This window comes from Sus scrofa, chromosome 1 (genome assembly GCF_054392235.1).
Source record: "Sus scrofa isolate SSC_HxYL_T2T_F1_AM1 chromosome 1, Sscrofa_HxYL_maternal_Yorkshire_Landrace_v2.0, whole genome shotgun sequence".
Taxonomy (NCBI): Eukaryota; Metazoa; Chordata; class Mammalia; order Artiodactyla; family Suidae; genus Sus; species Sus scrofa.
Window position 1 is genome coordinate 159191864 of NC_139383.1, and position 16160 is coordinate 159208023.

Here is a 16160-nt window from a genome sequence, read left to right on the forward strand (position 1 = left end):
CCCCTTTCTATGTTATAAACACATATTTTCTGTAAACAGAAGGATAGAACTAAGCTTGTAGAAATCTGAACAGATGGTACAATAAGAATTTGTCAGATTCCTCCCAGTACGACAATGATTGTTGGAATTTTCAGGGCAAAATCTATGAACCTTCTACCTTCTAAAGGCATGTGAAAGATCTCAGTGGTGAAATTTTACAGAGAGTTTTTGCAATGCTAGCTTTTTTCTTAGATTGAAAAAAATTCTTTTTATTGGTCTGGGGACATATTGTTTTTCATGTAGATCTATATATTATCTAAATTTGGGTGGCCTAGGCTGCAAAACAGAGTAATTGCATTAATTTAAATGATATGTACTCCCATTTTTTTCTAGAAAATAGTTTGTTTTTCAATAGCAATGTAGTCATATAGCTGGTGCCAGATACTTTTTACAAAAAAATCGATGTGCAGTATTATATGTTACAGGTGTACAATATAGTCATTCATGATTTTTAAAAATTATATTTCACTTATAGGTATTTTAGAATACCAGATCTATTCCCTGTGTTATACAATATATCCTTGTAGCTTATTTTTCAAATAAGAATTTGTACCTCTGTGTACAGGAGACTGGCCCTTGCCATCTGCCTATACATGGATTGAATCATGAGCCACTGCAGCTGCTGACCCTCAACACCCCCTGAAAGGAGCTCAGGGTGGAGATCAGGAGTGAGGTGCTCTGTGCTCTGGGAAACCTGGCAGAACAGGTCTTCAGATAGTTAGATATTTCAGGAGTTTTTATGAGCCCTATTCTTGCATCTCCTTGTATCTAGAAAAGCACTAAAATCATTCATGGAAATGTCTGTTCCTTGTGACCAGCAGTAACCTTCACAGGATGAGCAGCGACCTTCTGTAAATTGTGTGCTGGTTGCATGGACCTCCCCCTTCACCAAAATCACATCTATACTGACCCTCCCCCCCTGCCTCTATGGAGCGGTAGCAATAGCTCCAAAATGTTGCCTCCCAGTCTCTAGTCCTCATTTTGCCCCAAATAAAACTTAACTCTCAAATTTTAGGTTGTATGTATTTTTTAAGTTGACACTTCTTCATCCCTAGCCCCTTTTTGACCTCCCTCACTTCCCTCTCTAATGGTTCCCACTAATTTGTTCTCTGTATCTATGAGTCTATTTCTTTTTTTTTGTTATATTCACTAGTTTGTTGTATTTTTTAGCTTCCACATACAAGTGAGATCATAGTATTTGTCTTTCTCCGACTTTTTTCACATAGCGTAATGTCCTCCAGGTTCAGTTTTGTTGTTGAAAATGATGAAATTTCCTGATTTTTTTTTATGACTGAGTAGTTGCATCATATATATTTCTTTAGCATCTTTTCCGGTCATCTACTAATGGACACTTAGTTTACTTCCGTTATCTTGGCAATTGTAAATAGTGCTGCTATGAACTTTTGGGTTCATGCATCTTTCTGAATTACTGTTTCTTTTTCTTTTGGATATATACCTTAGAGTGGAATTGCTGGGTCATATGGTGGTTCTATTTTCATTTTTTTTTTGAGAAAACCTCATACCATTTTTTCCACATTGGTTACATCAATTTATATTCCAGCCTAACAGTATATGAGCTCCCTTTTCTCCACATCCTCTCCAACATTTGTTATTTGTCTTCTTTTAATGACAGCCATTCTGACAGGTGTGAGTTGATATCTCACAGTGTGTACCTCTTTAAATTAAGCTAACATTATGTTATAAAATTTTATCTCCTTATTCTCCTTCTATACATTTCCCCCCTCTATTTATCATCTTTCCCAACCACCTGAAATAGATGACTTAAAATAATTCCACTATAATCATAACCCACCTCCCATTTACCTGCCCCATAAATACCACCAATGAATTATTTGGAGAAGTAATATAGGCATTTCACTGTATCCAACACTTTATTTACAAAAGATTCTTTCCCATCTGGATTCACCAAGGTCACTGCTAACTGGAATGACCTCACAGTCTCCCATTACTGAAGTATGGGAATTTTGGTTGGCAGTTTTGTTCAAATAATTCATGACAACAAGGAAATAGTGGTTCTCAGCAAAAGGGAAAAAAATTCTTCATTACAACCTTAACCAAAATAAATGCTTGATGAATAGCTGCTACAGATCATTTTGCTGAAGTTCAGCCTTTTAAAGGATCTTTAGAGCCATTTATTATGGATGATAGTTTTCATCTCTACGTAAGTCAGATTTTCTTCACTTTACCTTAAAAAACCCTAAGCTCAAATGTCTAAGGCAACCTGGAACACAGAGTAATTAACAAAAATGAACTCCAAAGGAAGTTTTAGAATCTAGTTTCATAAACATTTCTTTGTATGTTTAAGCTGTATTATAACACATTCTAAAACAAGGTTGTTATTTTTATTGCATTCAAATGACCATGGCTAGATTCTTGAAGACAAAAGCAACAAAGACCTTTTAATATCACTGGTCGTTGGTGTTGTAACTCATGTTTTGCTGGATAGAAGAGAAAGCATTTATCCAGAATACAAAATAAGATTATTGGTTTGTTGGAGTTTTAAAATGTAAGTACTTATTCTTCTTCCAAAATTATTTGTCCCCCAAGTAGTCATTGGGACAGAAGAGAACGAGGAGATGTTTCACAAATCCTAAGTCAGGTGCTTGACTTTAGACTCTCATTGCCACTCTGAAAGTTTTAACATCAGTTTATTTGAAAGTATCTAGCTCAGGAGTCCCTGTTGTGGCGCAGCAGAAACGAATCTGATTAGTAACCATGAGGATGTGAGTTCAACCCCTGGCTTTGCTCAGTGGGTCAGGGATCGGGCATTGCAGTGAGCTGTGTTGTAGGTTGTGGACTGGCTGTGGCTTAAGCTGGCAGATGTAGTTCTGATTTGACCTCTAGCCTGGGAAACTTCATATGCCTTGGTTGTGGCCCTAAAAAGCAAAAAAAGAGAGAAGCATCTAGCTCAGTAAATTACATGGTTCGTCTTTTATTTCCTTGCTTCTGTTCCTCTTGGCTACATCCAGTAATTTTTTATTCATATTGCCATATTATTGGTGTATTCTCCATTTATAAAAACCCCTAAATTCTTATAGGCTGCATATATGCAAGAGTATCATTCTTTTTGTTGTTGTTGTTGTTGTTGTTGTTGTTGTTGCTATTTCTTGGGCCGCTCCTGCGGCATATGGAGGTTCCCAGGCTAGGGGTCGAATCGGAGCTGCAGCCACCGGCTTACGCCAGAGCCACAGCAACACGGGATCCAAGCCGCGTCTGCAACCTACACCACAGCTCATGGCAACGCCGGATCGTTAACCCACTGAGCAAGGGCAGGGACCGAACCCGCAACCTCATGGTTCCTAGTCAGATTCGTTAACCACTGCGCCACGACGGGAACTCCAAGAGTATCATTCTTAATGGTGCTCTGAACTAGAATGAGCATAAAGCAGTGTCCCATGGTTACTTGCCTCCACTTTGATGCACAGGGTAAAATGTATTCATTTTATCATTAATACGTAAGATATAGCTCCATGCTTGTCACAAACACACATATACACCACTTTGTCGTCCACAAATGAGCTCAAGTCCATAAACAATCAAGAAATTAGAAGATTTCTAAGTCAATTAAGTATAATGGCATATTTGTTTAGTATTGGAGCTGTCCTCATTAGGGGCTATTGGTTGAACCTGGCCAAATGATAGATTGGGATTCTTTCTACTTCCTTGACCTCAAAGCTATTTGTTTTTCTTTAAAAGCTCTCTATGTTTCCTTAATGTGGATGGTAAAATAAATAAACCTTTAGGTTCAAATCTAAGTGTCAACATGGAATCCACTAATTTGCTGATTGTTGATGAAAATTAAGCAGTCTATAAACTTTAGATGAGATGGATGCATAAATCTTGCCCCACCAGACGCCAGGCACACCGTAGGAACTTAATATATATATTTTTTGTTTGTTTTTTGTTTTTTTGTTTTTGGCTGGGCCTGTGGCACCTGGAAGTTCCTGGGCCAGGGATTGAACCCATGCCACAGCAGTGACCTGGGCCACTGCAGTGACAATGCTGATTTCTTAACCTGCTGCACCACAAGGAAACTCCAACACCTCTTTTTTGGATGAATAAACTTGTAAAGTATATGATTTTAAGCGATGAGACTTATTTTTACAACAAATATGCTCTTTTCCAATGATGAAATGGACAGCATCCTACTTAGAGACATCCTTTGAAGAAGCTTCTAGATGGACTCGTTTTCGGGAATTCCTTCCATGCATCTATCATGTCTTCTTAGCTTTTCTCAGTGGAGGGAAATCCTATTCCCCTAAAGTCTACTTAAATTTTTGTTTTACATGTGTGTGATCCACCATATCAGCACAGCAAACCAGGTCAAAAAACAACGTAAAGGAAGTGCACGCTGAAGCAAGCTGGATGGTGAAGATATCCATCGTAATTTCTTCCTTTTGCATAACACAGACTTTCACACCAGAATCAAAAAACAGCAAACCAGGTCAAAAAACAACGTAAAGAAAGTGCACGCTGAAGCAAGCTGGATGGTGAAGATATCCATTGTAATTTCTTCCTTTTGCATAACACAGACCTTCACACCAGAATTTCTGCAAAATGCATCAATATACTATTTTACTCTGAAAGAGGTATTGAGTAGACCACCAATATAAAAGAAACACACCGGCATTTGTTCTGAACAGAGCTGTATGTACCTCACAAAAGTGCTGGACTCTGCTATTCTTCACCACTCACCATTTCCTGCCTCATAGAATGATATTTTTCTGTGATTATTATGCTGCCGACCTTACCCTCCTTCATTGTATTTTAATGAGCTGGAAGGCAGGATGATGTCTTCTCCTGTTTATAGGTCTCACTATGCTCAACACAATTCTGTACACAAAGTGTGTGCTTGCCAACTGTGTGTTGTTTAAATAGATGATTTAAGAAAGGATTTACTTGATGGGGAGTATTGGGGATGTTATGTGTCTACTGAAGATTCTCATCTCTCCCCCTCTCTCTTTTTGGCTGTGCCCATGACACACAGAAGTTCCAGGCCAGGGACTGAAGCCGAGCCACAGCAGTGAAAACGCTGAGTCCTTAACCACTAGGCTGCTAGGGAGCTCCAAGATGCTCAACTCTTGAGTCTAAGTTTTCTTACTCCTTGGTTCATTCCTGGTTACTCTTTTCTTCATAGAGCGTTATTTTATCCAGCTCCCTCTGAAAGATCAGAACAAATGTCAAGACTTTGCTGTTTTTGTTCATCATTCAAAGCACTTGGCACAATCTTCACAGTAACTTTCCTCATGTTCAAGTTTTCTTTCAGAATGTGAGCATCTGTCTCTTGGTCTAAATTTAACTCTTCAGCCATCATTCTCACACTTAATCATGTATTTGAATCAGCCAAATCTCTGACCTTTTCAGCATTTTCTTTGGTCCTCTACATGATAGCATGACTGTACATCACCCTAGACATCTTCTTACCTGCGCTAAAGTCTCCCGTGGCAGTCAAACTTTCTTGATCTTACTTCTTGCTATTATTTCTTTTCAGTCCCAAATTTCTCACTTATGGATTTAAATTCTTGAAAGTGATATTCTTTGTAAAAAAAAATCATGCTAATGAATTTACGTAACAGGAGATGCCATACACCAGTATTCCCAGAGGCTAGCTCAGAACTGACTGTACTGAAAAGTTTGTATAAAATACTCCAAAGTTGTGCCTATACAAGATAAACAGTGAAAATGGTTTCATCTTTGATCATTTCCTGTTGCATCTATATACATGGAAAAGCAAGAGTTTGTTCTTGTGAGCGTCATTCAACAAGAACAAGAAGGAAATAATCGCTCCTGAATGGCCTCAGAATGCATGTTCTATTCTTTGTTGCCTCTATCTTGAAACTGTTGTGCTTTAATTTTTCCTTTCCATAGTGAGGACCATGGCATCCTTCTACACTGCAGTTGTGCTTGAATTTTTAGGAGATTAATCTGACAAAAATATGTTAAATGTTCTATTTGAAAAGAACAGAGCCCAGTAACCATCTTGCCAAAAACACATCTAAAGTTGCCTTAGAAGCATCTTAGATTTTTCACCCCAAGATGGTGAATCCACTTTCTCTGTGAGGGAAATGATTAATGGATGAAATGTTGGACCAGAAAGATGTTGATATATTTGTAGATTAGTCCCAAATGTAAGATACATGCTTAAAAACATCTTACTGTATAGATAAGCACACACACACACACACACACACACACACAAAAGTGAAATGGTTATAAAGGAAATTTCCTGTTAAAAGTGACTTATATATTGTCCAACGGATTCATGGAATTATTGAGCCAGAGGAGTTCCTCTGGGCCAACCAGCCCAGTCCTCTCCCTTTATAGCTGGTGGGACTGCTCCATGGTTAAGTGATGTGCTCAGAGTTGTACAACCAGGAGAGACAGGGTGAAGATTAAGGGGGAGGATGTGTGGTGACCTGCTTGGATCTTTCCATCAGGAGGTATTGATAAATCTTAACTGAGTATAGTCTCTGCCTTTCAGGGATTTGCAACTAAACATAATTATTTTGAGATAATTATAACAAAATCTTACACACATTCATTGCTCAATTAAACTATACTTAGTAAACACTTGCTATATAGCATGATTAGATGTTTGAGATTTAAGGAAAGGTGGGACCCAGTATTTTCCCCCAAGGAACTTAAAGCCTAGGTGCAGAGACCAAGACATATCATATCATCATCATTCCTTTCAGTATGTAGAGGTGAAGAGGCAGGTACCAAGGACTATGGTAATATAGGTGTGGCATTCAGAGCATCCAGCAGGTGATTTTCTGAAAATTCTCATGGAGTGAAGTGGCCCATAAGTTAGCCACGCAAAAGCAGGACATGGTGTCTGTGTGTGCGTGTGTGTAAGTCTATGTCCGACTGTGAACAGACAAACTATGCTAGGTCATAAATGTGCAGACACAAAGGCAAGTCACAGCACTTTTTGGAGACTCTCTAAGCAGATTTATCCTTTTATTTGAGTATCAAATATCAGACAGTGATTGAAAAGGTCAGCCACATGGAACAAATATAACTTTTTTATATCACATTAAAGCACTGATATTTGATTCTATGTTACAGAGGTTAAGGGAAAATGAGAGGAAGAAAGTAAATGAGCAAGAAAGTGACTATAAATCTGATTAGAAGGATCAGGAAACACTCTATGAAAGAGGGCACATATGAGAAACAGGGTAGGGCATTCCTGATGGAAAACCAAGTATGGATGGAGACAGGAAAGCATGGAGCTTGGTGTGGAAGGATGAGAAATCTTGTTGATGGGATTGGAGAGAAGAGAAAGGTCATGATCCTGGTTGGGTCATCTGGTCCTGAGAGGTGCAAGTCATGCAGAGAAGCAGGAAGATCATCAAAGTAGGAAGATTTTCATTAATGAGCTGACCTCTTAGAAATTAGTTGCCATTGTTTAATGCAGTGGTTTATTCATTTCCATGGAGTCAGTGGTGACTTACTCAATGATGGAGTTTCAGATAATACAGTGCAAAGAAAATACTGCTGAATTGTAAAGAAAAATTGAAAAAATTCTAAAATCCACTCAACTACTAGAAATCGATAAAAGCGATATTGGAGAACCACTTAAATCTCATGCAAAGATGTTTACGAGGAGAATTTGGCAGTTAGCAATTACTAACTTCACCCTAGAAAAATTTCATCTGGGTGATGAACAGAGGTCTGTTGAAAGAAAACCATACAGAGATCAAATAGTTACCTGAGAGAGTGCCTTGGGAAAATGGATGAAGACCTCAAATATACACTTGCAGGGAGTTCCTGTTGTGGCTCAGCTGGTTAAGAACCTGACATAGTAACCTTGAGGATGAAGGTTTGATCTCTGGCCTCACTCAGTGGGTTAAGGATCTGCCATTGCTGTGGCTGTGGCATAGGCCTTAGCTGCAGCTCCAATTCCACCCTTGGCTTGGGAACTTCCATATGGTGCAGGTGTGTCTATTAAAATAAAATAAAAAATATTATTAACGTGCACTTGTGATGATTCTTGTGACTGCAACAAAAGTAACCATGAAGGAAAGGAAGCTAGAGCATCTTATCACAAAAATTAGTCTGAATTTTTTTTTTTTTTTTTTTTTTTTTTTTTTTTTGCCTTTTCTAGGGCTGCACCTGAGGCATATGGAGGTTCCCAGGCTAGGGGTGGAATTGGAGCTGTAGCCGCCGGCCTACACCAGAGCCATAGCAATGCGGGATCCAAGCCGTGTCTGCAACCTACACCACAACTCACGGCAACACCAGATCCTTAACCCACTGAGCAAGGCCAGGGATCGAACCTGCAACCTAATGGTTCCTAGTTGGATTCGTTAACCACTGAGCCACGACGGGAACTCCTAGTCTGAAAATTTTTACCAAAAAAAAAAAAGTCTTTAATTTTTATTCTAGGAATTATTTTCTCAAGTTGTAACTGTAACTGAATTTGTCCTTATATTTTTAGTTTCAAATTAAAATAATTTTTCCACATTCATTTAAAAGTCATTTTCAAAAATTATTGAATGTGATATGTTTGTTGAGCTTTGTTTGAAAAGATTCTCCTCAAGTTAATTAGAAGACCGGTTATCCACAGTCCATAAGATTCTCCAAGACAGCAGGGAAGAGGTTCAAATATTAGAAAGGCTGCCTCTCTCTTGATTTGGATCCATGGTGGGCTACGCACTTGTCACACAAAGACAGATGCCTGAGTTCCATATATAATGTTCCAAGGTCCTCCTGTATCAAACCCCGGCCAGCTTCTCGTCCCTTTTTCTCAGGACGTCTAAGTTCAGACTTAAGAGATCATTTGTCAGCATATCTGCAGTTTCCTCTGCTAACACTTAGCATTGCATTTCCTTGAACATTTATCATTAATTGCACATAATTAGTGAACGAATAGTTACTAAACATTTACTGAGTGATTAACTGTTCCAGCTATAGAGTCCTAAGTCAGACATCATCTTGCTCTGCTTGGAATCCCATCCTGGGGGCTGGGGCCAAAGGTTAAAAAAAAGAGCAACCCAAAGAAGACAATTGCAAACTGTGCCAAGGGCAATGCAAGCGAAGGACAGATTTCCATAAGAGAGAACCAGGGCATTGTGGAGTTGTAGGAAGTACCTGGACTGAAGGTGGAGGGATGAAGGGCTTGGCTGTCCTGCTCTCTCCGCCTGCTGAAAGCTGATGCATCCTTTCATGTAGTCCCAACACTACTTCCTGGACTTAAACCTTCTTGTTCACTAGGATCCTACAGTACTTTGCTTTATGCCTCTTCTTGGAAAGTTAGGACAAGGTTTTCCAAAGTGTCTGCTGGAAAATACGCACAGCCTCTGTGTGCTGGTAAATTTTTAACCACAGACTCTCTGGGGAGAGAAATGGCAACTGCCTAAGACACATCCAATGGGGATTATAAACACGTATTAAGGCTTTAAAAGTTACAGAAGCATGTCTTTAAAAGCTTTAATCTTTGCTTCATCCCTAGGTAGATTTTTACTAGCTTTTCCTCCAGACTTGCCACTCCTTGCACACGCTCTGCCTCAGGGAATACCTGCCCGATCCCTCACCTGGGGACATCTCTTCCTCCTTGCTGGCAGCTCCCCTCCCAGCTCCCATTCACACACAGTCTCCCATTGTTTGAACTTCCCAGCCTCCCTCATATCTCAGGGCCCCTGTAAACCCATTATCACCTCTCCTGGGTCTTCTACAAATAGCCTCCCACTAATTTCTCTGCCTCCAGACTTGGTCATAAAGACACCAAAGGGATACAATGAACACTGGTCCAGTGTGGAAATTCAAACAACATCTGTTTTTCTGATCTAAGCTGAGAAGCAGTTAAAAAATTTGGAGGAACTAGAGTTCCTGTAGTGCCTCAGTGGGTTAAGGATCCGGCATTGCTGTGAGCTGTGGTGTAGGTTGCAGATGCTGCTTGGATGAGTGTTGCTGTAGACTGGCAGCTGCAGCTCTGATTGGATGCCTAGCCTGGGAAACTGCATATGCTGCGGGTGTGGCCCTAAAAAGAAAAAAAATTGGAGGAACCCCCCTTCCCAGCCAGTGTGGTCAGTGGAATGAACCGCCTTGGTGTTAATGCCCTTAGGCTTTGGGCAGAAGATAAAATCCTCAAAGGCTGAGGTAAATCCTCACTGTTATCAGTTAAGGCGCCAGGAAGATCAGAGCCTCCACCTGCCTTGGCTGTACCTCTTACTGGACTTTGGGTAAATTATCTGACTCTCTGGGCCTTGGTTTCCTCTTCAGCAAAGTGGGAATAATAACCATCTGTCACTTCTCAGGTGGCTGTGAATTTTTTTTTTTTTGGATCTTTTTTAAAAATCATTTATATATATATATATTTTTTTCTACTGTACAGCATAGTGACCCAGTTATACTAACATGTATACATTCTTTTTTCTCACATTACATGTTCCATCATAACTGACTAGACAGAGTTCCCAGTGCTACATAGCAGGATCCTATTGCTAATCCTTCCTGAAGGCATCATTCTGCATCTATTTACCCCAAGCTCCCAGTCCCTCCCACTCCCTCCCCTTCCTCCTTGGCAACCACAAGTTTATTCTCCAAGTCCATGATTTTCTTTTCTGTGGAACGTTTCCTTTGTGCTGTATATTAGATTCCAGATATAAGTGATATCATATGGTATTTGTCTTTCTCTTTATGACTTACTTCACTCAGGATGAGAGTCTCTAGTTCCATCCATGTTGCTGCAAATGGCATTATTTTGTTCTGTTTTATGGCTGAGTAGTATTCCATTGTGTATATATAACACATCTTCCTAATCCAGTCATCTATCAGTGGACATTTGGGTTGATTTTGATTCCATGTCTTGGCTATCGTGAATAGTGCTGCAATGAACATGTAGGTGCATGTGTCTTTTTAAAGTAGAGTTTTGTCCAGATATATGCCCAAGAGTGGGATTGCTGGGTCATATGGTAGTTCTGAATAGACATTTCTCCAAGGAAGATATACAGATGGCCAAAAAGCACTTGAAACAATGCTCAACATCACTGATTATTAGAGAAATGCAAATGAAAACTACCATGAGATACCACCTCACACCAGAATGGCCATCATGAATAAGTCCACAAATAACAAATGCTATAAAGAGTGTGGAGAAAAGGGAACCCACTTGCACTGTTGGTGGGAATGTAAGCTGGTACAACCACTGTGGAGAAAAGTATGGAGGTATCTTAGAAAAATATACATAGAACTACCATATGACCTGGCTGTGAATTTTAACTGAGATAACTTGTGCCCGTGCTCAGCACAACACCAGTGAAAGCCAGAGGAGGGCCAAGACTCTTACTACTTCTAGTGTCACTGCCAGATAAAGGTCACTGTGCATAAATGACCCTGGCTTTACCAAATGTGAATATGTAACTGTATGCTTCCTTGTATCATTTTCACGTGAGAAGGAGGTGGTCCGTTCTTTGCCATACACATAATTTACACTGAGGGTCAGAAAGTGCCTGCAGCCCAAAAGGAAAACAGCCACAGAGGGCAGATCTGGGTGAAGTCCTGAGGATGGTCACTTATAGTCTCCTGAGTGACCAGGAGGAGTGACCTGGAGGGTGATGGTGCCCTGGATGGCCAAGTGCAGCATCTCTCATCCCACCTCCCATCAGAGCCGAGCCCCCTCGCTGCTACGGTAAAAACCACCGTATCCTGTGCCTTCACTCTCAGCCTAATACCCCTATTAATATTTATCCACACAGGCCAAGAAATAATTATTGGGCATCTCTTGGATGCCAGGACTTCAAAATTTTTTAGCATTTTCCTGCCAATATCACAGCCTTCCCTCCCACTGAAACAAAGATTGGGGAACCACCTTTCATCTTCACCACCAATGATGCTTCTCTGATGATGCAACGTGGGACCATGGAGGGACTCGTGATTTTCCCGGCAAGCTTTTTCAATGCTGGAGTTTCTTTTCACCTTTTCCACCTCTTCTTATAATCATGTTTTTAGGTTCCCTTCTCACTAGTGATTGCATGCTTGGCAATGAAAATATACGCTTCTCCCTTGCAAATTGTACTGGGGATGAGAAAACCAAAGTCTACAGTTTGTTAGAATTGTGCATAAAACAAGAGCAAATAGGCCCCAAAGGAGCAGCTGAGGGGCTAACGAATACAGTGCATGAAATGTTGATGTGTGGCTCTGGGGGCATGCATTTCCATGGCTCAGAGAACGTTTATTTATTAATTCGACAGGTACCCATCATAAGTAGAATCCACTGAATAAAAGGATGACAGGTGCCATTACCTGCCAGTTGCTGTTTCTGGAGGAGTCAACATCTGGCTGGCAGCTGTCTCTGTTCCACAGGACAGGCCACCCCTCAGGACACTGAGTGCTTTGCTCCAGAGGAAATCCTGGGTTATAGGAAAGTTTGTGATCCATCCTGAAAGCAGGAGAGAGGAAAGGTGGTTGTCCTTCAAATGACCTTAAGGGGGGGTAGAATTTCATTTCTGAAAAAGAAAACATACAGATACTATACAAGACAGAAGTCCACGTGCACTTTAGGCTGTGGAACTGTGGGGCCTGGGAGCAAAGGGCACACCCAGTTTAGGTTTATTAATCTCCTGGATTAACACTTGTTGAAGTCCATTTAAAGAGCATTGAGAACAGTTTCTGTGAATGTGTTTCTGTGAGTGTTCAGGGCTCAGTCAGGAAAGCAGGTGACCCATTAGCAGCCCCAGTTGGGCAGAATAACACCCATGGGAAAAAAGGTGGATTAAGATGAGGACAGTGTTGCAAAGTGAGGTAGAACCCCCTTGGTGAGGTGGCTGGAGCAAGGGAAGAGGCCAGCATGGCCTTCAAAGCTTGACACACGTGGGTTTGGCTGGAGGCCCCCACATACCAGCTGTGTAACTCAGAACCTGTTGTTTGCCTCTCTGAGTACAAATGTCCATTAAATGCAGACACTAAACTCCATCTTGAAATTGTATTGACAGATGCAGTAGAGGAGAAAAGGCAAAGAGGCCCAACAAGAGTAGGTGTCCAATAAATATTCATCATTGGTATTATAACATCCTATCCAGTTGACTGTAAAGACAAACAAAATGGTTCGCAAAGATTTAACACCCAGGAGAACGAGGCAGGGAGGGAGAGGGGTGGTCTATGAAACGATGTGCTATTTTAATTTCTATCTGTCTTCCCGGAATGGCAATTGAGAGAAACATTCATAGGATGTGACATCTATATATTTGCTCAGTTTATGCAAAGTAATTAACGTTTTGATCAGGTTCAAAAAATCTTAATTAGGCCTGTGAGTTCTGAGGGGGCATGTCCATTTTCGACTGGACTATTTAGAAGATTCACGGGCGATGTTCTCCTTGCTGGTTTGCCTCCCTTGATATATGCCTGTGGAGTTTACCCGGATTCTAAATCCAAGCCAGGCAGCCTGAGATGCTGCGTCTGTCTACGGGGGCCCTGCCATCCAGGGCTGGTGTTTTTCTCTTGTCCTGCCTTCACATGAGCTGGTACCACTGTATCTTCCTTGCATGATGGGTGGCTTTGCATGGCTGGGGTCTCTATTTTGTGATGTGAGATGGTTGCAAACAAAACAAGTTTAGACCTAGAAATGGTTTCTATATATGCTCATCGAGTTTGCAAATGAATTCAATTTTCTTCACCCTTCTTTTTTCATGTTTGTCCTTTGCAACTTGTTCAAGGAATTTGTTCCCTGTAAGACCCTCACTTTTATCTCCAAGTGCAGGGGATACAAATCCTGTTCCATTTTATTAGTGACCTGGAGAGCATAGTAGATTTGTCTCAGTGGTACCCATAACGCAGACCTCATGGAAGTCACCTAAGTCTGTGTAACTTAAGATCCCAGGACAAGGAGGTGTCTGTCTTGAATTACTTTCTAAACTCAGTTGTGTCAGGAATTCAAGTGACCCCAAAGGCATACCTGATAATGTGGGTGCTGCCAACTGCCAGCGGACATGCACCTTGGAAGCTTATTACTGGTACCTGGAGCAAGCACAAGGCTTTTCTAACTTTATCTTGATATTTTTATCCAAATCTTTAATACTATTTAGCATTTATGAGTAATGATTTCTTTCTCTAGATCTTTTTATAAACCTTAATGATGAATCCCCCTTGCACTTCTGTGGAAAGGAGGTGGCGTAGGAGGTTTCAAAGTTATATATAGTAGCAGGTTCATTTTCATTATTTTGACTTTGCTTAAATCAGAGGATTTGGCCCTTAAAGCACATTCAAGTTTCTTCTGAATTTCAGAGATGACAAAGAAAAGGTGCCCTCATATGATGTCACTTCCGGAGTTTCCCCAAAGGTGTATTTGCTTCCTGCCTCTGAAAGGAACCCTGGATCTAAAGTGTTGTGAGGAACCCTGGGTCCTTCACGCCTGGGCATTCCCCCTGCAAGGCCCCTCATGAGTGGCAAGACCAGCCCAGGGATTGTGCCTCCAGAGGCGGCAGGGACTAAGGGCTTCTTGCTGCCCTGCCAGCCTCTCCAGGGGCACATGGCGGGTGGTGTCCTTGTCCCTGTGCAGGGACCGCCAAAGGCTACAGTCCTGACCTTGAAGACCATCCAGACCACAGGCTGGTTTGTGAGTGAGTTTGGCAGTTTGGGGGATCCTGACAATCTTCCCAACAACTTTAAAGACAAAGTGACTACCACAGCTGCCCCAGTGTGAGCCCGACCTCAGGAAGGCTCCCGAGGAAATGAGTAGTAACCCAGATGCGCTGTAAAATCTGAAAGTCTCTCTGATGCAGAGACACAGCCACCGTAGGTGGGGAGCAGATATCTCCCCATGGTCCCGGATTCCGTGGACCACCGTCTATGCACTTTGCTCTAGAAACACATTTTCCCATGAAAGCTGGCCCACAGCATCCCCGTCTGATCGACCAGACCTGCCCCTCCTACGGGAGAACCAACCGGATGCCCTGTTTCTGGGCCATGCTCTTGCTTGTTTGGTTTCTTTTCCATTTTTAATAACAGGAAATAGGCAAAGATTGAAACGATTTAAATGGTCCTTCTCATATCTTCAAGTATTGGCTTCCTGGTTCCTTCAACATTTACATTAAAAGGAAACCAAGATTTTGCTGGACAGAAGGTCTGCGCTTGGAGTTACATTGTACAGAGACAGAGGCAAAGCCAGAGAGACAGAGACAGAAAGACTGAGAGAGAGCGAGGCGGAGGGTGAGAGAGAGAGCGAGCGAGCGAGCGAGAGCGCGCACCTGAAGAGCACAGGGAAACCGGAGACCCTGAAGTTTAGTCCAGGCCTGTGAAATTAACTTTCTCACCTAGATCGTCCAGATTTTGCACCACCTCCTGAAGAAAACGTTCTCTGAGATTGTTCAAGGCCTGCTTCATCTCGATCTCTCTAAGTCACCTTGGGTGGAGCCTCAGTTCCCAGAGGATGTTCGGACCCGTACTTGCTCCTAAGGAGTCATTCTTGTAAAAGCCTCCTATGGACTCTGGAAACCAGCTTCACGAGTCCCAGTTGTTTACCCAGAGTGGACCTGGGGCGGGTGTCCTGCAATTTGAAAGCACAGCCCCTGATCTCAGGTGAAGTGTCTGCAGGGGCCGTGTCTTCCCGCTGCAGGTGCCCCACTCCGATCCGGAGCATGGCGAAGCTTGGGTGGGGCCCAGCCTCCTGAGGGTGAGGGTCGAAGGTCACGCTTCCGCGCCTGGAGGGTCTGGGTCCGAAGGTGGCTCTCCTCGCAGCCTCACCTCCTTCCAAGCCAGATCCTCGCGCTCACACCTCACTTCAGCTGTTCCTGGCTCCTCTCTCCCAGGACTCTTCCCCTCGAGGTAACCAGGGAAACTGGTTGCCATAGTAACTTGACGGGTTTACTCCGCCCGCCCCTGGAAGGCGCCTCACACGCCAGGAGCTCTTGCCAGGACTGCACTGGCTGTGGGACCCCTGGGCCAGGCCGGGTGCCAAGCAGACCCAGCTCTCCAAGAGCCCTCTGCCTTTCATTTCCATCTCCTGCCCTTTTCCTGTCCCTTCAGTCCCCTCTTGTCCTGTGGAAATGAAAGAGGGGACCCCCGTTCTCCTAGGACCACTTTAGGTGGTTAGCAGGTAATTTAATTCTCTGAGAGCGGCGCAGGGCTGCAGCGTGGGGTCCAGGACTCATCGCGGGCGAACA

The 16160-nt window shown here is 42.3% G+C and overlaps 1 long non-coding RNA gene across 2 annotated transcripts; it reads right to left on the minus strand.

The window, feature by feature from the left end:
- Positions 1-3124: 3124 nt before the first annotated feature.
- LOC146406819 (uncharacterized) lies at positions 3125-15803 on the minus strand. 2 transcript variants are annotated; one of them, XR_014840852.1, is made up of 3 exons: positions 15312-15803; positions 12307-12442; positions 3125-5220 (listed from the first exon to the last, which is right to left on the minus strand). It is a non-coding gene; the product is annotated as an uncharacterized LOC146406819 (long non-coding RNA). The 2 variants fall into 2 exon arrangements; XR_014840854.1 differs by having other exon boundaries at positions 3125-12509.
- Positions 15804-16160: the final 357 nt, after the last annotated feature.